This window comes from Balaenoptera musculus, chromosome 12 (genome assembly GCF_009873245.2).
Source record: "Balaenoptera musculus isolate JJ_BM4_2016_0621 chromosome 12, mBalMus1.pri.v3, whole genome shotgun sequence".
NCBI lineage: Eukaryota > Metazoa > Chordata > Mammalia > Artiodactyla > Balaenopteridae > Balaenoptera > Balaenoptera musculus.
In genome coordinates this window covers 46,306,009-46,331,047 of record NC_045796.1, presented here as the reverse complement: position 1 = coordinate 46,331,047, position 25,039 = coordinate 46,306,009, and positions in this window count along the sequence as shown.

Sequence of the window (25,039 nt, the reverse complement as noted above, 5' to 3'; positions counted from 1 at the left end):
ATGGCTCAGTTTCAGCTCAGACGAGTACTGTGATATGTTTGCAGAGTTTTTGCTTCAGGTTTGTCTTGATTAATGTTCAGTGGATAAGCATTATCAACTTAGTTTTCATGTCTCAAGCCATTAGTATAATGAGGAATGGACTTTTCCATTTTTGAAGTAATCTCAAAAGTTCAGAGGACACTATAATTCATGACATCTATGGTATCATGACCCTCTGGGTGAGGGGTAAGATATATCAAACATGAGTGTGATTTCTGAAGAACTAGGAAAAGTTTTTTTCTTTTCTTTTTTTTTTTTAGAATTCTTTTTGAAGGGCTTGATTTGCAGTAATTGACACAATTACTAGAATCAGGATACTTCATCCTACACTATGTATATGTAACATTTTATCCTGTGGTCAATGAGCAAGTGATGATTGTTTTTATCAAAACATCATCTTACTATTTTGAATTCTTTTTGCTTTATTAAGACTTTATTTTTTTAGAGCAGTTTTGGATTCACAGCAAAATTTAGGGGAAGGTAGAGAGACTTCCCACATACTCTTTGCCTTCACACATGCGTAGCCTTCTAAATTACCAACATCTCCTACCAGAGTGGTACATTTGTTTCAGTTGATGAACTTATGTTGACTCATCATAATAACCCAAAGCCCACAATTTACATTATAGTTCACTCTTGTGGGGTTGTTTGTCTCAAATGTATAATGATATGTATCCATCCTTACGGTATCATACAGAGTATTTTCACTGCCCTAAAAATCCTGTGTTCCACCTATTCATCCCTCCCCTTCCCCAACCCCTGACATCCACTGATGTTTTTTACCAGGTACATAGTGTTGCTTTTTCCAGAATGTCATATAGTTGGAATCATACAGTTTGTAGCCTTCTCTGATTAGTTTCTTTTACTTACTAATATGCATTTAAGCTTCCTCCATATCTTTTCATGGCTTGATAGCTCATTTCTTTTTAGTGCTAAATAATATTCATAATATTCTATTGTCTGGATGTACCACAGTTTATTTATCCATTCACCTACTGAAAAACATCTTGGATGCTTCCAAGTTTTGGCAATTATGAATAAAGGTGCTATAACCATCTATGTGCTGATATTTGTGTGGACATAAGTTTTGAACTTCTTTGGGTAAATACCAAGGAGTGTGATTGCTGTACCATTTGGTAAGAGTATGTTTAGTTTTGAAAGAAACTGCCAAACTGTCTTCCAAAGTGGCTGTATCATTGTGCATTCCCACCAGCAATAGATGAGAGTTCCTGTCACTCCACAGCCTCATCAGCATTGGAGGTTGTCAATGTTATGGATTTTGGCCATTCAAATAGGCATGTCGTGGTATCTCATTATTGTTTTAGTTTGCATTTCCCTGATGACATATGGTGTGGAGCATCTTTTCATATGCTTATTTGCCATCAGTATCTCTTCTTTAGAGAGGTGTCTGTTAAAGTCTTTGGCCTATATTTTAATTGGATTGTTTTCTTATTGTTGAGTTTTAAGAGTTCTTTGTATATTTTGAATAATAGTCCTTTATCAGATGTGTCTTTTGTAAGTATTTTCTCCTAGTCTGTGACTTGTCTTGTCATTCTCTTGACATTGTCTTTCACAAAGCAGAAATTTTAAAATTTTAATGAAGTCTGGAATATCAATTGTTTCTTTCATGGACCATGCCTTTGGTGTTATATCTAAAAAGTCATTGACATACTCAAGGTCATCTAGGTTTTCTCCTATGTTATCTTCTAGGAGTTTTATACACTTAGGTCTACAATCCATTTAGAATTAATTTTTGTGAAGGGTGTAACTGGATTTTTTTTTTTTTTTTTATGTAGATGTCTGGTAGTTCTAGCACCATGTATTAAAAAGACTATCTTTGCTCCATTACACTTATTGCCTTTGCTCTTTGGTCAAAGATCAGTTGACTGTTTATGTGAGTCTATTTCTGGGCTCTCTGTTCCTTCCATTGAGCTCTTTGTCTCTTTTTTCTCTAATGCTATACTGTCTTGATTACTATAGCTTTATAGTAAGCCTTGAAATCAGGTACTATCAATATTTCAACTTTATTCTGTCCTTCAATGTTGTGTTGTCTATTCTGGGACTTTTGCCTCTCTGAACACACTTTAGACTCAAGTTTGTCAGTATCCACAACATAATTTTTTTATTGGAATTGCATCAGATCTATTGATCAAATTGGGAACAACTGACATCTTGACAGTTTGAGTCTTCTTTTCCATGAATATGACATATCTCTCCATTTATTTGTTTCTTCTTTGATTCATCAGAGGTCTGTAGTTTTCCTCATTTAGATCTTGTACATATTTTGTTAGATGTAAAACTAAGTATTTTATTTTTGGGGTGCTAATGTAAATAGTATTGGGTTTTAAATTTCAAATTCCACTTGTTCATTTTTATTATATTGGAAAGTGACTGACTTTTGTATATTAATCTTCTATTCTGCAACCTTGCTGTAATAGAGTTTAAAAACATTGGTTCATTGACTGTAACAAAGGTACCACCCTGGTGCAGGATGTTGATAGGGGAGGAAGCTGTGTGTGGGGAGACAAGGGGTATATGAAAAACCTCTGTACCTTCTGCTCAATTTTGGTATAAACATAAAACTCTTATAAAAATAAAATCTAAAAAAGAAAGAAAGAAAAGAAAATTGACTTTGTGAAATCTGTTCTTATTTATCAGGAGACCAATTTACTGGCGAAGGGTATATTCAACATATGAGTTGTCAATTAGAGAAAAATCAAGAAGTTACATTTTACAAATTGAAAGACTCATGGCATTATATTTTATCAGAATACATTTGCAAAAACAAATGTGGCTATCAAATAAAAAGGAGTTAGCTTACCAAACATTTACTGAATTCCCCAAAACATTGCTATTTAAATCTTGCTCTTATTTTGTATTTATTTATATTATCACTGTAGAGCACAATATGAGTTTGTTAGCATTTGTCCAGAAACGAAGCTTCTGCTGACAAAGCTGGTCTGAACCGGAATGGTTCTGGAAAAATGTTACTATTGAGCTCTTGAAGCAGTGAATCACCAGAGGAAGTAGCAGTGCTTCCGCAGGTCCTGTCAGGTGCAGGTTCAATTATACATACCTGGAGCATATCTAGCCTACCCATTTGATGGTATAGGCCCTGATCAGCCTGAAACCAAGTGGGGATATCCATAGGAAGAGAGGAATTGCCAACACACTTCCAGTGGAGAAGAGAAAAGGATTCCACCAATAACACGGTATCTCCCACCTGTACCCTTATTTCTTCATATGTATTGAAGAGGGTCTACACACTCACTAAACCTCATGCCATCTATAATACTTTTACCTGTGATAATAAAATGTCCATTGGAAAGCACCATAACACTACTCTACCTGAGGTCATTATAAACAAAAATGATAAAATGTTTTTCTTAGAAAGATTAAATACTTTGTCATAAGAAAGCTTTCAAATAATTGAACACTTCTTTGTCATATGATTATTTTAACTCTCTTTTTTCATTTTACATTTTAAGCCATCTGATTAGACACAAGCTAGGAGCTAGGATCTCTAAGATCATACCGTTTTCATAGACCATAATACTATTTTTGCATACGTTCATCCACAGACCATAATATGAGACACCGATTAAATTGTTTACTACTCTTTAGTCAAGCATGAGGAAGCATTTAGTTCAAAAGATATTACGTTTCTCTTGTGAGCTTTATGGTTATATTTTTCAGTATTTCCAACACTTGTAAAGAGCCGCAAAAAGCCGCTAAAACAAAGAGAAAAATATTTTGAGCAAGATGTTAATTAATTGTTAAAAACTGGAAATCATCACATTCTTATTAGATGATACACATATAGTCAAAATATGAATTATTTCAAAATGATACTCATTGAATTAACAATAATTTCGTATATGATTTAGTTGTTCTTGCACTCTAGTAATAAACTTGATTACCTTTTTATCTTAAGGTAGAATTCAAAGACTTTAATTTCTTGCATTCTGAGGGAAGCAGAAACCTTAATACTGGTTTAATTGCCCTTTCACTACATCAGTCTCAGTGGCAGCTGGCACTATGTTCCCTCTGGCACATTGAGGGCAAACCATTAGAAAATTTCAAAAGGAAACAAGAAATACACAGCTAAATCAATGAGGAAAAAATAATAAATAGGACTTATACTTTAAATAGGTGCTTTACTGTATTTATTCTAAAACTTATATAATTATATAGACCTTTTGTTAAATATTGGAGTGGCAGTGGCATGAGTCCTTGCAAACATAATTCTAGGACAGAAAGTTGGATCTCCCTGCAGCCCTCTTTTCCATAATACTATTCTTCTTTTGATCTATCTCAAACTGTTATATTTTTTTCTGCAAACATTCTAGTTGAGTCTTAAATCCTGCTGTAGCTTGGTGACCCACCTCTTCTTTATTTGTAGAAATAACTTCTGGTTTTAGTAACCCGCATCTGTTCAGAAATAAGGAAGGACTCTCGATATCCACTTTTACCAATGGTTCAAGTGATTTTCTATTTAACGCCTTTTCATGCTGCTAATTTTTTAACATAATCAACATTCATTTTCTACTATAGTTCACTTCATTTATGCAGCCTTTAGTTTCACATTCTCAGCTGACTTTTTTTTTTGTCATCATAATCTTGCTTGTTTACAATTATCTTGATCTAGAAACTATCTTGGAGTTTTACAGTTGCCTATCAAATATAACAAAGAAGGGAAAAACAAGAAAAGGAGCATAATATAAGGCTTATTAAGCTTGATAATTAGGTGTTAAAAGGTGAAATGTTTCAGCCTGTGAGTGGAAACTTTAACACTTTATCTTTATTTTCTTACAAAAACAAGAAAAAACAAAGCATACAGTTTCCCATTTCAGTAAGTTTGTTTTGGAGTTAACTTAAATCATGAGTCAAAGATAAATCTATAATGATCAAGAAGAACAAATCAGAAAAATATCTGGGGTATTTAACTTGTTTTCTGAGGTAAGACAAAAGAAGACACTTTGCCTCTCAATGTGCCTATGATGAAGAAAACAGTGAGAGAGGACCACGGTCTCTGTCCTCTGCTGCTCACCTGTAAATAACTTTGGAAGAAGTATGAAAAGGGAGGGAGTTAATTTAATCCTGTGCTGGTTAGGTTTAAGGGGTAGTTTAAAGGATGAAGAAGTAGAAACTACAAACCACCTGAGATTTCATCTGGGGCTGATAAGAGTCAGTACTATATTTGGCCCATTGTTACAGTTGTCTGAGACCCAAAGCACTTCAGTTTTTCCAGGACTGGCTGGGTGGGGATGATTTCCCCTTTTGTCCATGAACCTAATATAGCATTAAGGATGGTGCTTCAGGGGCTTCCCTGGCAGTCCAGTGGTTAAGACTTTGCCTTCCAATGCAGGGGGTGCAGGTTCCATCCCTGGTCGGGGAGCTAAGATCCCACATGCCTCGTGGCCGTAAAACCAAAACATAAACCAGAAGCAATATTGTAACAAACTCAACAAAGACTTTAAAAATGGTCCACATCAAAAAAGTCTTTAAAATGTAAAAAAGAATGGTACTTCAGATAAAATTTGGAACTGGGCCAGGGATAATTTAAATAGGCTATAAAAATGAACTTAGCCCAGACAGTCATTCTGAATCAGAGACAAAGTGAGGCCACAAGAATAACTAAATGTTATTTACCATAATGACCCACAGTGTATTATGAGATGGGTCAAAATATTAACCAGGAACTTTCTAGCAAACAGCCTGACAAGACCCATTACATAATCATTTCCCTCTGTTGTTCTTTTCAAATATTTTCTTGCACCAAGTCTCTAAGTAAACCATAGCAGCTTCAATGGGAGTTATAGAACAGCTCCTTTGTCATCTTTTTATAAAATCTCCCCACCCCAGGAAGGGTCAGATCTTTCTCCTCAGTATGTCAGTATCACTTTGTTCATGACTCTTGTAATTATAATGATTTTTTTTCCCCATTTAGGGATTATGTTCCTAAAATTTCCCATGGTAGAAGAATTTGTGATTGAGGAAGCTGAGACTTAAGAGTAAAGTGATCAAAGTTCCGTGATATGAGGTGACCTTAAGTTCACCAAAATAGTGCAGTAAAGATAGAACACCAAAATAATAGCAATGACAATGAAATATATTAGTAATATCCATTCCAGTGCAAAGTATTGTAGAAACTCTTCCCTTAATAAGGCTCTCCTAAGTTTGAACTTGAAATTTTATTTTATTTTGGTGCAGGTAAATGAATATTAACAGTCTTTTGTTTTGTGTCTCAAGTTTTTTCTTCCCAGTACTTAATGCCTAGTCACAATATTTTCCAAAGCATATTTCTCAGGGCACTAATACACCAACCTCCAATATGGTCCCTGAAAAATAGGTTCCATCATCCAAAAATAGTATGAGGATTGCTATATACCATATTCTCCTGCTTAGAATTTCTACTTTAATGTGTTAGAGACCACAAGACCTGTAATATAAAAAACCCATTTGAATTTTGTTTTAGCTTAGTATGTCATTAATGTGTTTGAAAACTAATTAATTTGATGCGTATGTGATGCAAGACATCTATGAAAGTCCTTTGGTAACCATTTTTGGGGAATCTGTCTTAATGCACTGGGTTATGAGGAGTATTACACTAAATTATATTGATATATCTAGCACAATATCCAGAATATATTAGGTGATGAGTAAGCACTGCTATTTAAAATATTATTACTGTCTTTTGATCGTTTCTCCCATATCTCTGCCAAACACTCCCTTAAAATCCACTTTCACTTGTGATCATCAAATTAGCAACTATCTGCACGGCTTACTCAATTCTTCTTCACATAGGTGCTTAAGAAATGCAGCCATATGGCCCAATGTGACTTTTCCTTTATAGGTTTTATCTTTCCTTAGGAAAAGAAGAAGAAAAGTACACACACATGCAAATATGCACACACACACCCCCTCTTTTCTGCTATTTTTGTTTTATACTTTTTAACTTCGTTTCTTCAGTTCTCTCCTTTTATAATCAGTAGGAGTGATTTGATATTTTTCTAATTCCAGAATCAAAAATTCTCCTGATTTCTCATAAGAGAGATGAAGCATGTATTTGCAAATACTTTTATAACAAGAAGAAATAATATTCAAGTTGTTTGTATGTATCCTTTGTAAATCATGCAATATCTAAAGCAAGGGATATATATTTTTTAACTTTGCTTTCCTAGCAACTGGCACATCCTAAAGAGTCTCAGAAAATGTTTGGTAAATATAAAAGTGAGTAGTGCATTTGATTTTGGTTTAGGAGAAATAAAGTTTCAAGCCACAAGTAGAATGGGAAATCTCAAGACGATAAGGTAGAAATCAGGGGGACTGGACAGAGGCATTCCCTGAATCCTTCATCTCCTACTGTCCATCCCTGTATCACAGTCTTTAGTTTTTTAATGGACCACTGGTCTCATAGTAGGTACTCAGTAAATATTTGACAATTTACTGAAAAAACTGTGTCAAATTTCCTAGAAGATCATGATAGAAGAAACAATGTAGACAGGAAAGCTACATTTGCTGAGAACTGTGGCAAGTTCTTCAGCATTCCTCCCGTAGTTGCATTAGCTCTGCCCTTTTTTTCTGCTTTGACTTCCAAACCAAATGGTCTCTCGCAGGAGAAGACAGTATGGAAAAATCCCTTCAAAAAACATGAGATCTAAGGGTCATTAAGCTCCTAAATGTCAATAAATGAAGTAATATTACCAAGATTGATTGAATTATTGTAGTGTTCAAGACTCAATGTGAACTGAGTTTGGCTTTTCCAGATCGGGAGCAATAGATCTTTTACAGATTCTCTGCAATCAGTGGGTATGTCCTCCTTCCACACTCTTCTCCCCAGCTGGCTTGTTCAGTGGCCACTCTTGCAGCCCTTGGGTCAGTCTCACGTAGAACAAGAGAGAAAAAAAGCTAGTTTTCAGGCAGCCAGAGCAACAGTTGAGCCAATAGTTGAACCAACAGGAAGTCCTGCATCAGTTAATTTTTTTTGCTCTTGTCCTGCTTTCCCCAAAGTAGAAAATCTCTCCACTAATAGCTTTTAGCTTAATTTCTAGTCCCAGCTACTTATCTGACCTCTTGATTCTGCATCCATCAGTCTCTGATCTGTCTACCTGGCATTCTTTCCTGCCTTGCCCTGACCTTACATGTATGACACTGACTTCTATTATTGGCTCACTTCTACAGATGCTTTCTTGGTTTTGGCTCTTTAATGCATCTTTACTGCCTATAGATCCTGGTGCCAAAGGAGAAAAGGAAATGATAACGCATAATCTTGATTGAAAACTAGAACAATACTATTCAAGTATGTTGAGGTGCAAGGAAAATAAACATTTCTGGGTTAGGTGTTTTCTTTTTTCACTAATTAGAAGCAAGCTCATTTAGAAAGATAATTGTCTTTCTGTCTTGGGATTCTATCATATTGGATGACTGCCAAAGTGCTAGTACAAGAGAAAGAGACCCCAAGGGTTGGGGGTGGTGAGAATGGATATTGGCTGATCCTGGGTCAGCAGAAAAGCACTGTTTTTGAAAGGAAACATAATATTAAAAACTCCAAAAAATTTATTACAATTTGAAATTATGAAATAATCTTTCCATTAAATACTGAACGTTTGTGCTCTTATTAGAGCACAGTGGACAGTTCTGTACTTCTTTACTAGAAAAGTTGGGAGGAAAATTAAAAGGGTAAATAAACTTTCCCTAAAAAGAAAAACAGGTAGAAAAAAGTTAAAGTGAATTTCAGCATGAAGAAAATAGTCCTCAAGACCAATGACTAATTGAATCCAAAGTTTATTTACTCTAAAATGTATTGGGCACCTGTGAGGTGCTGGGTACATTAGAAAGGTAGCATTAAATAAGAACTAATCTGACTCTCAAGAATGTCATGATTTAGCAAACTTTTGAATGAACTTACAAGGAGGGAAAGCAGTCTTGGACTGACAATGGTTGATCAGGTCTTCATTTTCCCACTGAGGACAAATAATACGAAGGAAACCCCTAGATATCCAGACGAGAAAGAAGAGAATTGAGACCTATAACTGGATTCTTAGATGTTAGAATGGTAGAACAGGATATTGAGGCCTTTCTTCTATGGAGGTCAAGTTAAGCATAATCAATTATTCTTTTTCTTGTGAGGTTTTGATATGATGACGTAGTCTGGGAAAAGTGGGCAATATGAGAACTTCGGTGTATTGCTGCAACCCTGTGGCCCTTTGCTTCTATTTATTGGGCATAAAGTCAAACTACATTTGTTGTGCTCTAAGGTATGGGTGATCTTGTGTGACAGAAATATTTTATCTTACATTTGTTGTGCTCTAAGGTATGGGTGATCTTGTGCGACAGAAATACTTCATCTTAAAAACAAATTAGTTAGCAGAAGCCAATGATCCACAATAATTTGTTTTGGATTGAGACATAGAAAGCACATGGGACTTGGCATTGGAAGACAGAGGTTCTTTTTCCAGGAATGGTACAAATGTGTGTTGCTTTTGGCGTGACATTTAATCCCTTTTGCATCTTACTTCTTTCAGCTATAAAATCTGGGGGCAATCTATAAGATCCTTTCCAATTCTATGATTATGAATTTTTCAATCACTTTTATGTTGGTGTCTGAAAACAAAAGATAGTATTTGTCACCATGTTTATTTTTTCCTCTCCAATATGAGGCATTAACAAAATGAAATATTATATTAGCCCTAAATAAAACTTTCCATTTTCTATTTTCTTTAAAATAATTAAATGATTTGGGGTGTTATAGTACAGCTGAATAGAAAATGAGATGAAATTACAAATTTCTATCTCAATATCAAGTATCCCTCCTGTTTCTATGCACAGGATTTTTTCTAACAGATAAGCATATAGTAGCAATTATATGCTAGCACATTACAGAGTTTTAGGCACAATTTTACAAAAGAGTGATGAAGCTGTATTAATTATTTTTCATTATGTAAATATATTTCTATGTCCATTATTGGTTATTATCTCTTAGAGAATGAGAGAGAGAGAGTTCTGATCTGGCAGATTGTAACAATTCTGCCAGCCCACTTGCCACATATGAACCACAATTTGCGATAAGTCATTTTCAGTTAATTGCTAATTTACCTCTAAATTATTTAGTAGTTCTGATTTTGATTCTGAAACACCTAGAGGCAAGGATCTGCACTAGGAACTAACAGCGTATAAAAATTTTGGTTTTAATAAGAGTCATTTGCTCTTAGAAGTTAAGTAATGACAATGATATATAAATTTTAGGGAAGAGGGAAAATATTTAAGAAGTACTTAAGAAATCTGAGTGTAGACTTTGCTGAGTGCAAATTAATTATAGAAGAAATTTGTTTAGGTATTATAATCCTTAAGTTTCCTGCAAATTAATGAAAACAATGTTTGAAAAAAGGAAGACAAAAACCTAGGAGAGTAACTACATAATTAGAAAACATGGCATACACAAAATTTAAGTGAAAAGAAAGGCTATCATCAATCGCCTCCTAGTAAACGTAATAAAATTTTTTAAGAATGACCTCTATATAGATAGATATTAGCTTCCAGATAAAATTATAGAATCCAAATTAATAACATCATGTATGTATAATAACTATAAGAACTAATAATTAATGTGTGTACTTATGTGCCAGGCTCTGTTCTTATTACTCTATAAGTAAACTCATTTAAGCCTCACACAAACTTATGAAGTAGGTACTATTACTTATTTAATAGAAAAGGCAACTGAGGCATAGAGAGGCCATTTGCCAGAGCTCACAATCCTACCTACAGTCACCTTCTCTATGCAAGTACGAAATATACAAATATGCACTCATTAAGAAAATAACATTAAATTTATTGATCTATGAATACTCTGTGGGTCAAAACATTTAATAGCGAGTAAAAGTAGTACATTACTGTAAGAAAAACAATAATCATAATGATGCTGTGTCTAAAAGCAGGCACTGCAAAGTTGGAGATCAGTGGTCAATCCTCTAAAATGTTTACTTTTATCTTCTTTTATTGTTCTTGAGAATTTTAATTCACAGCTTGGTTTTGAGGGTCAAATAAGATAATGGACACGGAATCATCTCACCTCCCTATTTACTACCATGCATAACACTGCCTTATACACATATATCAATTTTTAAAATACTATATTTTTGCATGTCCCTAACATGTTCCTAATGTTATAAACACATTATTTTCTGTGTTCACAGATATGCCTCCATACAAAGTTTATATTAATTCATTGATTCTCTGGATAAGTATTTATTGAGCTACTATCATTGTCAGATGCTGTTAGGTAAATAAGAGTAAAATGATGGACAAAATCCAGTGACTATCTTTAGGAAAACTTTGGGTAAGTAACGAGGTAATTATTGTGTGATACAGTCAGTCCAATGTTAGGAAGCATATATCAGGAAGAAAAAGGAGTCATTAAGTTTTGTAAGCAGGATAATGAGATGCATTTTGGAAGGACCACTCCTTTCACAATATGGAGAATGAATTGCGTTGGAGTCAATGATGGAGATACGGAAGCCAAGGGAGGGACTGTTTTAGTAACACAGGAGAGAAGTGTTGGTGACTAAGACAAGAACAGCAGCAGAGAGAAAATATAAATTTTTAGAATTTTGTGAGATTAATCAGTAGAATTTGGAAAGTATTTGATATAGTGGAAAAACTAATATTTTCCTGTTTTATGGGATGATCAAATGGTCAAGTGACAGAGGATCAGGATTTTCCTAGCACAGTTTTTTTGCAAGTTGAATTTGAGGTAATTGTGGGACATCCAAGCATACAAGCTTAGAGTATATATTGGTTCTCATGAAACCATGAAGGGAGAGGGCTCAGAGTGAACAGATACAATGACCAAGGATAGAAATGCCAACTCATAAGCAATTGGCAAAAGAAGAAAAGCCCTCAAAGTAGATTGAAGAGCATCCAAAGAAACTGGAAGAAAATCAGTGTTAGCAATGCGATGTCAAGGGCCTCAACTAACCAAGAAATTACTCTATAAAAGTTAAAGTACTGGAATTGTTTGAGGTTCAAACTGGAATGGTGATGACTAAATGCAGCTATTTCCTTCTTTGGCCAATATTTTCAAAATAAAATATTTACTCATGAATAATTAAATGGATGTTGCTTCTAAGCAGTCATTTGAGTTAAATTAAAAAAATCACTGAAACATATTTTCTGAGAATAAAATTAGGAAGAACCACAAGTTAAGGTAAGTCAGCAAAGTATATTATCAGCTATCTGTAGGAACAACTCAAGAGGTTGTCTGAGAGGAGCCCAAATGCAATCAAGTTCTTGTGAGAGTGTGATCTCAGGCACAGCTGGACTCTGTGTGCTCCTAAGAAAGTCTCTTTCTAGATAATCATTTTATTCCTCTTCTGAAGAAGGAATATGTTAAAAGAATGGCCAGACCTACATGGGAGAATATATATATTTTTCATGTGTACATTGCATTATTTCTCTGTGGGGTTTCATTGAAGAAGATTTTCTGCCGCACAAACATTCAGAGACCCGTCACCTACATAATTTTGCTTCCTGTTTGATAAGTCGACATTCTTGTTTTCATATGTGGATCGTCATGAGCTTAGTTAATGAAAATATGCCCCCTTTAGGAGACAGGCCTGCTCATATGAACAAAAACTCTTGCCATGAAAGCCAGATCCTGAGCTAACATGAATCTACTAGATAAAGGCCTTACTGTAGGTGATCACGTCTTGATGGCGAGCAAGCCAGCTTATCTCTGGTGAACCACAACTTTGGTATGAACTTTTCAAAACTATAAAACTGTCTCAAAGGGTTAAGTATTTTTTAAAATTTATTTTATTGAAGTATAGTTGATTTGCAATGTTGTGTTAGTTTCTGGTGTACAACAAAGTGATTCAGTTATATATATATATATATGTGTATTTGTGTGTGTATGTGTGTGTGTGTGTGTGTGTATATATATATATATACACACACACATTCTTTTTCATATTTTTTCCATTATGATTTATTACAGGATATTGAGTGTAGTTCCCTCTGCTATACAGTAGGACCTTGTTTATCCATTCTTTTTTTTTTTGTTAATTGATTTATTTATTTTTGGCAGTGTTGCGTCTTCATTGCTGCATGCGGGCTTTCTCCAGTTGCGGCGAGCAGGGGCTACTCTTCGTTGTGGTTCACGGGTTTCTCATTGCGGTGGCTTCTCTTGTTGTGGAGCATGGGCTCTAGGTGCGTGGGCTTCAGTAGCTGCGGCATGTGGGCTCAGTAGTTGTGGCTCACAGGCTTAGTTGCTCTGCGGCATGTGGGATCTTCTAGACCAGGGCTCGAACCCGTGTTCCCTGCATTGGCAGGGGGATTCGCACTGGCAGGCGGATTCTTAACCACTGCGCCACCAGAGAAGTCGTGTTTATCTATTCTATACATACTAGTTTGCATCTGCTAACCCCAAACTCACAATCCGTCCCTCCCCCACCTCCCCTCACCCTTGGCAACCACAAATCTGTTTTCTATGTCTGTGAGTCTGTTTCTGTTTCTTAGATAAATTCATTTGTGTCATATTTTAGATTCTACATATAAGTGATATCATATGGCATTTGTCTTTCTCTCAAAGGATTAAGTATTATTTTTGATTGGAAAATTATTTTACTAAATATTTAAACAAACAGCATTGCTGTGAATAATTCTAATAGCACAGCCTTTTCATTTTACTCAAATTTGGAATAATAGGTACTATTTTTTCATTGAAATCATAGAAGAGATTTTTCAGCTAAACATAGGCTTGGAGTTAGGTGGTCTGTACTAATTTTAAGATATGTTCTATCTACCTGGGAACCAGAAAGTGCTTCTATCTATCTATCATCTGTCTATCTATTTATCTACCTATACATATCTGCCTTTTATTCTTTTCCTTCCTTCTTTCCTTCCTTCCTTCCCTCCTCCCTCCCCCCTCCCTTCTTTCTTTCCTTCCTTCTCTCTCTTCCTCTACCTCTCCCTGCCCCCCTTTCTTTCTTCCACCATGGCCACTAACACCTGACACTGACAACCCACATTGAGTGTTTGAGCCTCTCGTTACAAGAGGGATCCAGCAAGGGGTTATGAATAGAATTAGGAACAAAAACAAACTTGTCACTCTGATTACAGAAATACTTTAATATCTCAAGCCCTACTAAAGGTGGGATAGGTGAGATGATTTATGAAAGAAGGCTAGTATGTGCCCAACAATAGCAACACCCTTCACAGCAGAATAGAATTCCTGATAAGCATCCTCCTTGCCATCTCTCCAGTTGAATTTTATGATTGGAATACACAGAAAGCTTTAGTGTACTGCGGTATTTCAACATGACCCTTAAGATCAAACTCAGGCTCCAAACACCTTCCATGTAAACATTTTCCTGTTTCCCTTGATGACAAACTTAGTCTCAAACCATACTCAAATATTATTGAAGAATCTAAGTTGGCTGAGTTTACCAGGGTCCCTTGATCTTGAGAAATTATCTTGGGGTCATTTTTGAATGAGAAAGCACATGCCTTATGGTGGCATTCAAGTCAACTGAGTCTGCTAGAATTTTATTTTGTTTTGTTCTTAAATCATTTGTCTTTTGTCTCACTCACACTTATTCCACTGGCCTCTCAGAAGCCTCCCCTTTAACATGCTTGGATTTATACTGTTCAGATGATACCCTGCAGGAGAACCCAATCAAATATATGAGCAAATTTCCTTTCTTTACACAAAGAAGTGAAAGCATACCCTCACCCCTCCTCCTGATATAGCAAAATTTCAGTCCAATGAAACATTAGAATTTATGTAGATAGACTCTGCAATATAAGAAGTATTCCAAATTTCAATTCTTTGGTCATATGAAAATATTTGAATACTGTATTCCTTGATTTTTTGTTTGATAACTTTAAATATATTTTGTGAATGGATGGAGGGAATTATCTGAGATGGACAGTGTAAGATGAAGTTTAAATGACCCTACTTTTTGTAAATGGAGGTGCTAGTATAACTTTAATGGAAAAAACCTGTGAATCTAAAACAGTATTAAATGTATTTGTATTACATGTATGCAACCACAAAATAACCATATAAAATACCTAATTAAAAAGGTAATTAGAAAAGGGTTTCCTGTAATAAACATACAGTATCCTGTAAGAGCATCAGACTTTTCCCTTAATTTTATTATGTAGATGTTATGATATTCACAAATTAACTAATAATAGAAATTTCTTGATTTGTTTTGGATAAATCTATGTTTCTCAAAGGCATTCTTAGAAAAGCACCATTATTACTATATTAAATACAAATTTTGCCTACTTGAGCTTAACAAACAAATCTAATGGTATGAAAGAATTTAATTTCAGAGCTGAATGATAATTTGTTAGGCACTGTTAATTCACATAATTCAAAGTTAATTATGTTTGCAATGTTAGGAGTGTGGTGATTTTGTTCTGTTGAGCTATAGCTTTTATAAAATTTTATATTCTGATTAAGCAAACCCAGTTGACAAGACTATATCACAAATTGTAATATTTACAGGAGATATTTTGTGTGTACATGTGTATGTCTAATCAGATCATATTTTAGTCTAATTCACTCACACTTGGTGGACTCTGTATCTACTTCACAAAGACTCTCATGTTTTGTTTTTCAAGACGTATTCATTCTTCTTTGGTTATTACTGAAGCTAAAATTCTCAAACATCATTTGCTATTGTTGTTTTTCTTTTTCATTATATAAAAGTTTAGTGTTTTACTTTTCCCCTGAAGCTCTACTGGAGCTGCAAAAACAGTGTAATAAATTACACTTCTAAAGAACATTAAAATTATCTTCCCTAAATGTGTATTTATGGTTCATCTCTCCCATAATATTTGTCTCTCCTAGTCAAGTTTTAAGCAATAATGGAAAGTATTACTTGGTATGACATCAGAAAAACCATTTAACCTTTCAGAAAACATGGAGGAAAGCATATCATATCGATTACTTTTTCAAAGATGACCTTATGACAAGAGTTTCAAAATTTGTTGACATATCACTGTATCTTAAATGATCAAAGCCACCTTAACATGTGTTAAGTATGAAAGGCAGGCAAAATGAAAAGAACACATCCTAGAGAGTAGGTCTATCATAGGTCCAAAATTTTGCATGTCATTATCTTGAACATTTAGTGGAATTCACAGAATGGGTTAGATATTCCAAGTTAATTCTTCAGTCTCTTTGTTCATTCTCAGCATCATTATTCCCTACGAACTGAATTGTCAATTTTTGAAGCAGTTGGATCACGTCATTAATTCCTTTCCAATCATTACACCCTCTCTAGATGCCTACCTGCCCTATTTCAAAACTCCCATAGTTAGCAACTTTTTAAAATAGTACTTTTGGAGGGACCTTCAAGATGGCAGAGGAGTAAGACAGAGGAGATCACCTTCCTCCCCACAAATACATCAAAAATACATCTACATGTGGAACAACTCCTAAAGAACACCTACTGAATGCTGGCAGAAGACCTCAGACTTCCCAAAAGGCAAGAAACTCCACATGTACCTGGGTAGGGCAAAAGAAAAAAGAAAAAACAGAGACAAAAGACTAGGGATGAGACCTGCACCTCTGGGAAGGAGCTGTGAAGGAGGAATAGTTTCCAAATACTAGGAATCCCCTTCACTGGCGGAGACGGGGTGTGGGCGGGGAGGAAGCTTCGGAGCCACAGAGGTGAGTGCAGCAACAGGAGTGCAGAGGGCAAAGTGGAGAGATTCCCGCACAGAGGATCGGTGCCAACCAGCACTCACCAGCCCCAGAGGCTTGTCTGCTCACCCGCCGGGGTGGGTGGGGGCTGGGAGCTGAGTCTCGGGCTTCGGAGGTCGGATCCCAGGGAGAGGACTGGGGTTGACGGCGTGAACACAGCCTGAAGGGGCTAGTGCGCCACAGCTAGCTGGGAGGGAGTCCAGGAAAAAGTCTGGAACTGCCTAACAGGCAAGAGACCATTGTTTCGGGGTGCGTGAGGAGAGGGGATTCAGAGCACCGCCTAAATGAGCTCCAGAGACAGGCATGAGCTGCAGCTATCAGCACGGACACCAGAGATGGGCATGAAATACTAAGGCTGCTGCTGGAGCCACCAAGAAGCCGGTGTGCAAGCACAGGTCACTATCCACACCTCCCCTCCCGGGAGCCTGTGCAGCCCACCACTGACAGGGTCACGTGATCCAGGGACACTTCCCCGGGAGAACACGTGGCGTAGCTCAGGCTGTTGCAATGTAACGCTGGCCTCTGCCGCTGCAGGCTCGCCCTGCATTCTGTACCCCTCCCTCCCCCTGGCCTGAGTGAGCCAGAGCCCCCTAATCAGCTGCTACTTTAACCCTGTCCTGTCTGGGCAGGGAACAGATGCCCTCAGGTGACATACATGCTGAGGAAGGGCCAAATCCAAAGCTGAACCACAGGAGCCGTGTGAACAAAGAAGAGAAAGGGAAATTTCTCCCAGCAGCCTCAGGATCAGTGGATTATATCTCTACAATCAATTTGATGTACCCTGCATCTGTGGAATACCTGAATAGACAACGAATCATCCCAAAATTGAGGCGGTGGACTGTGGGAGCAACTGTAGACTTGGGGTTTGCTTTCTGCATCTAATTTGTTTCTGGTTTTATGTTTATCTTAGTGTAGTATTTAGAGCTTATTATCAATGGTAGATTTGTTTATTGATTTGGTTGCTCTCTTCCTTTTTTTAATATATATATATATTTTTCCCTTTTTTCTCTATTTGTGTGTATGTGTATGCTTCTTTGATTTTGTCTGTAAAGCTTTGCATTTGTCTGTATAGCTTTGCTTTTACCATTTGTCCTAGGGTTCTGTCTGTCTGTTTTTTGTTTTTTTTCAATACTTCTTAGCGCTTGTTATCATTAGTGGATTTGTTTTTTGGTTAAGTTGCTCTATTCTTTCTTACTTTATTATTACTTTTTTATTTTTAATAATTTTTTTATATTTTTATTTTAATTATTTTATTTTATTTTTTTCTTTCCTTCTTTCTTTCTTTCTATTTATTTATTTATTTATTTATTTATTTATTTTTCTCCCTTTTCTTCTGAGCCGTGTAGCACACAGGGTCTTGGTGCTCTGGCCAGGTGTCAGGCCTGAGCTTCTGAGGTGGGAGAGCTGAGTTCAGGACACTGGTCCAGCAGAGACCTCCCGGCCCCACATAATATCAAATGGAGAGAGCTCTCCCAGAGACCTCCATCTCAACGCTAAGACCCAGCTGCACTCAATGACCAGCAAGCTACAGTGCTGGACATCCTATGCCAAACAAGTAGCAATACAGGAACACAACCCCATCCATTAGCAGAGAGGCTGCCTAAAATCATACTAAGTTCACAGACACCCCAAAACACACCACCAGACGCAGACCTGCCCACCAGATAAACAAGATCCAGCCTCATCCACCAGAACACAGTCACAAGTCCCCTCCACCAGGAAGCCTACACAACCCACTGAACCAACATTACCCACTGGGGGCAGACACCAAAAACAACGGGAGCTACGAACCTGCAGCCTGCGAAAAGGAGACCCCAAACACAGTATGTTAAGCAAAATGGGAAGACAGAGAAATATGCAGCAGATGAAGGAGCAAGGGAAAAACCCACCAGAGCAAACAAAAAGAGGAAAAAGGCAGTCTACCTGAAAAAGAATTCAGAATAATGATACTAAAGGTGATCCAAAATCTTGGAAATAGAATGGAGAAAATACAAGAAACATTTAACAAGGACCTAGAAGAACTAAAGAGCAAACAAACAATGATGAACAACACAGTAAAAGAAATTTAAAACTCTCCAAAAGGAATCAATAGCAGAATAACTGAGGCAGAAGAACGGATAAGTGACCTGGAAGATAAAATAGTGGAAATAACTACCACAGAGCAGAATAAAGAAAAAAGAATGAAAAGAATTGAGGACAGTCTCAGAGACTGCTGGGACAACATTAAACACACCAACATTCAAATTCCCAGAAGAAGAAGAGAAAAAGAAAGGGACTGAGAAAATATTTGAAGAGATTATAGTTGAAAACTTCCCTAACATGGGAAAGCAAATAGTCAAGTCCAGGAAGTGCAGAGAGTCTGATACAGGATAAATCCAAGGAGAAACACGCCAAGACACATATTAATCAAACTATCAAAAATTAAATACAAAGAAAAAATATTAAAAGCAGCAAGGGAAAAGCAACAAATTACATACAAGGGAATCCCCGTAAGGTTAACAGCTGATCTTTCAGCAGAAACTCTGCAAGCCAGAAGGGGGTGGCAGGACATATTTAAAGTGATGAAAGGGAAAAACCTACAATCAAGATTACTCTACCCAGAAAGGATCTCATTCAGTTTCGGTGCAAAAATTACAACCTTTACAGACAAGCAAAAGCTAAAAGAATTCAATACCAACAAAACAACTTTACAACAAATGCTAAAGGAACTTCTCTAGGCAGGAAACACAAAAGAAGGAAAAGACCTACAATAACAAACCCAAAACAATTAAGAAAATGGTAATAGGAACATACATATCAATAACTACCATAAATGTAAATGGATTAAATGCTCCAACCAAAAGACATAGACTGGCTGAGTGGATACAAAAACAAGACTTGTATATATGCTGTCTACAAGAGACCCACTTCAGACAGAGGGACACATACAGACTGAAAGGGAGGGGATGGAAAAAGACATTCCATGCAAATGGAAATCAAAAGAAAGCTGGTGTAGCAATACTCATATCAGACAAAATAGACTTTAAAATAAAGACTATTAACAGAGACAAAGAAGGACACTATGTAATGATCAAGGGATCAATCCAAGAAGAAGATATAACAATTGTAAATATTTATGCACCCAACATAGGAGCACCTCCATACATAAGGCAAATGCTAACAACTAGAAAAGGGGAAATCGACAGTAACACAATCATAGTAGGGGACTTTAACACCCCACTTTCACCAATAGACAGATCATCCAAAATGGAAATAAATAAGGAAACACAAGCTTTAAATGATACATTAAACAAGATGGACTTAATTGATATTTATAGGACATTCCATCCAAAAACAACAGAACACACTTTCTGCTCAAGTGCTTATGGAACATTCTCCAGGATAGATCATATCTTGGGTCACAAATCAGGCCTTGGTAAATTTAAGAAAATTGAAATCATATCAAGTATCTTTTCCGACCACAATGCTATGAGACCAGATATCAATTACAGGGAAAAATCTGTAAAAAATACAAACACATGGAGGCTAAACAATACACTACTAAATAACCAAGAGATCACTGAGGAAATCAAGAAATAACTAGAAACAAATGACAATGAAAACACGATGACCCAAAACCTATGGGATGCAGCAAAAGCAGCTCTAAGAGGGCAGTTTATAGCAATACAATTCTACCTCAGGAAACAAGAAACATCTCAAATAAACAACCTAACCTTACACCTAAAGCAATTAGAGAAAGAAGAACAAAAAATCCCCAAAGTTAGCAGAAGGAAAGAAATCATAAAGATCAGATCAGAAATAAATGAAAAAGAAATGAAGGAAACAATAGCAAAGATCAATAAAACTAAAAGCTGGTTCTTTGAGAAGATAAACAAAATTGATAAACCATTAGCCAGACTCATCAAGGAAAAAAGGGAGAAGACTCACATCAATAGAATTAGAAATGAAAAAGGAGAAGTAACAAATGACACTGCAGAAATACAAAGGATCATGAGAGATTACTACAAGCAACTATATGCCAATAAAATGGACAACCTGGAAGAAATAGACAACTTCTTAGGAAAGCAGAACCTTCCGAGACTGAACCGGGAAGAAATAGAAAATATAAACAGAGCAATCACAAGCACTGAAATTGAGACTGTGATTAAAAATCTTCCAGCAAACAAAAGCCCAGGACCAGATGGCTTCACAGGCGAATTCTATCAAACATTTAGAGAAGAGCTAATACATGCTTCTGAAACTCTTCCAAAATATAGCAGAGGGAGGAACACTCCCAAACTCATTCTACGAGGGCACCATTACCCTGATACTAAATCCAGACAAAGATGTCATAAAAAAAGAAACTACAGGCCAATATCACTGATGAACATAGATGCAAAAATCCTCAACAAAATACTAGGAAACAGAATCCAAAGCACATTAAAAGGATCATAAACCATGATCAACTGGGGATTATCCCAGGAATGCAAGGATTCTTCAATATACACAAATCAATCAATAGGATACACCATATTAACAAATTGAAGGAGAAAAACCATATGATCATCTCAATAGATGCAGGAAAAGCTTTTAACAAAATTCAACACCCTTTATGATAATAACCCTCCAGAAAGTAGGCATAGAGTGAACTTAACTCAACATGATAAAGGCCATATATGACAAACCCACAGCCAACATCATTCTCAGTGGTGAAAAACTGAAACCATTTCCAATAAGATCAGGAACAAGACAAGGTTGCCCACTCTCACCACTATTATTCAACATAGTTTTGAAGTTTTAGCCACAGCATTCAGAGAAGAAAAAGAAATAAAAGGAATCCAAATCAGAAAAGAAGAAGTAGACCTGTCACTGTTTGCAGATGATATGATACTATACATAGAGAATCCTAAATATGCTACCAGAAAACTACTAGAGCTAAGGAATGAATTTGGTAAAGTAGCAGGATACAATTTTAATGCACAGAAATCTCTTGTATTCCTATACACTAATGATGAAAAATCTGAAAGAGAAATTAAGGAAACACTCCCATTTACCATTACAAGAAAAAGAATAAAATACCTAGGAATAAACCTACCTAGGGAGACAAAAGACCTGTATGCACAAAACTATAAAACACTGATCAATGAAGTTAAAGATGATACAAACAGATGGAGAGATATACCATGTTCTTGGATTGGAAGAATCAACACTGTGAAAATGACTCTACTACCCAAAGCAATCTACAGATGCAGTGCAATCCCTATCAAACTACCAATGGCATTTTTCAAAGATCTAGAACAAAAAATTTCACAATTTGTATGAAAACACAAAGGACCCTGAATAGCCAAAACAATCTTGAGAAAGAAAAACGGAGCAGGCTCCCGGACTTCAGACTATACTACAAAGCTACAGTAATCAAGACAGTATGGGGCTTCCCTGGTGGCACAGTTGTTAAGAATCTGCCTGCCAATGCAGGGGACATGGGTTCGAGCTCTGGTCCAGGAAGATCCCTCATGCCACGGAGCAACTAAGCCCGTGCGCCACAACTACTGAGCCTGCGCTCTAGAGCCCACGAGCCACAACTACTGAAGCCCACACACCTAAAACCTGTGCTCCGCAACAAGAGAAGCCACCGCAATGAGAAACCCACACACCGCAACAAAGATTACCCCCGCTCACCACAACTAGAGAAAGCCTGCATGTAGCAACGAAGACCCAATGCAGCCAAAAATATATAAATAAAAAATTTAAAATAAAATAACAGTATGGTAGTGGCACAAAAACAGAAATATAGATTAATGGAACAGGATAGAAAGCCCAGAGATAAACCCACGCACAGATGATCACTTTATCTTTTATAAAGGAGGCAAGAATATACAATGGAGAAAAGACAGCCTCTTCAGTAAGTGGTGCTGGGAAAACTGGACAGCTACATGGCAAAGAATGAAATTAGAACACTCCCTAACACCATACACAAAAATAAACTCAAAATGGGTTAAAGACCTAAATATAAGGCCAGACACTATAAAACTCTTAGAGGAAAACATAGGCAGAACACTCTATGAGATAAATCACAGCAAGATCCTTTTTGACCCACCTCCTAGAGAAATGGAAATAAAAACAAAAATAAACAAATGGGACTTAATGAAACTTAAAAGCCTTTGCACAGCAAAAGAAACCATAAACAAGGCGAAAAGACAACCCTCAGAATGGGAGAAAATATTTGCAAATGAAGCAACTGACAAAGGATTAATCTCCAAAATATACAAGCAGCTCATGCAGCTCAATATCAAAAAAGCAAAGAACCCAATCCAAAAATGGGCAGAAGACCTAAGTAGACATTTCTCCAAAGAAGATATACAGATTGCCAACACACACATGGAAGGATGCTCAACAACATTAATCATTAGAGAAATGCAAATCAAAACTACAATGAAGTATCACCTCACACCAGTCAGAATGGCTATCATCAAAAAACCTACAAACAGTAAATGCTGGAGAGGGTGTGAAGAAAAGGGTACCCTCTTGCACTGTTTGTAGGAATGTAAATTGATACAGCCACAATGGAGAACAGTATGGAGGTTCCTTGAAAAACTAAAAATAGAACTACCATACGACCCAGCAATCCCACTACTGGCCATATACCCTGAGAAAAACATAATTCGAAAAAAAAGTCATGTACCACAATGTTCATTGCAGCTCTATTTACAATAGCCAGGACATGGAAGCAAGCTAAGTGTCCGTCGACAGATGAATGGATAAAGAAGATGTGGCACATATATACAATGGAATACTACTCAGCCATGAAAAGAAACGAAATTGAGTTATGCGTAGTGAGATGGATGGACCTAGAGTCTGTCATACAGAGTGAAATAAGTCAGAAAGAGAAAAACAAATACCATATGCTAACACATATACATGGAATCTAAAAAAAAAAAAAAGGTTCTGACGAACCTAGGGACAAGACAGGAATAAAGACGCAGACTTAGAGAACGGACTTGAGGACATGGGAAGGGAGAAGGGTAAGCTGGGATGAAGTGAGAGAGTGGCATGGACATATGTACACTACCAAATGTAAAGTAGATAGCTAGTGGGAAGCAGCTGCATAGCACAGGGAGATCAGCTCGGGGCTTTGTGACCACCTGGAGGGGTGGGATAGGGACAGTGGGAGGGAGACGCAAGAGGGAGGGGATATGGGGATATACGTATATGTATAGCTGATTCACTTCATTATACAGCAGCAACTAACACACCATTGTAAGGCAATTATACTCCAATAAGGATGTTAAAAAAATAAAAAATAAATAAAATAGTACTTTTACCTGAATAATGAAAGTGATCATTTTTACTTAAAGTAGCCTTGTCAACAGAATAGAATAAAATGTATAGATTTATATACTTTCTTTACAAACTATGAACTGACTATAAATTATTTGAAAATTTAATGTTTTTTAATAAAATTTATTAAATTTGTTTGCTGTCTTTATGCTCATTTTTTTTCGGTCTTAAGAGAGAAACCAAACCTGTTTCATATAATAAACACAACATTTTCTTGATGAAATTCCTGTATTTTATTTTAGTTTATTAAGACTTGCCTGCTTTTAATTAAGTCTTCTTATTAATTACATTACAGGTTTTAATTTGCATCCTTTTACATCAGTTAATTTTGAAGGTTGGAGAGGGATGGTTTGAGTAAATCTCTGGCAGTTGGAAAATCTCTACATAGGAGCGAGTTCATTTTTGTTTCCTAGATTTTGTAGAGACATTGGTGTGAATGGTGGGCAGGTGCTTTCTGACTTTGACAATGCTTATCTCTTTTCCCTTGGTTATTATTAGTCATGAGCCATCATGCTTCGGTGCTATGCAGAGCGTCCAGAGAGATAGGTGATTGGGTAACAAAGCTAAGTTCTTGGACCTCTCGTTTTCACTGATGAGTCATATTTTGCTGCAGTATGCATGCTGGGAGGGCCTAATTTTCTTACGGAAAGGGTAAACTTCTCCAGTTCAAGCTCAAATGTTATTGCTCATAAAATACGAGAACTCTTCTAGTTGGGATACTCTGTGGCTACAGTTGTACCTTTGAGTTGAAATGAAGGTTCTGTTAAGTATTTAAAATTTAAATGGAAGGATGGCTGCTGGCCAGAAAGGAGATTGAAGCAATAAAGGGTATTAAAAATTCAAATATATGTTAGTAGAAGAAAATTACTTCAGGTTAAAAGGACTATTATTTGAATTATAGGATAAGAGATGTAGAATGGACCTTATTATTTAATTCCATTTGCACTTTTACAGATGAGGAAACTG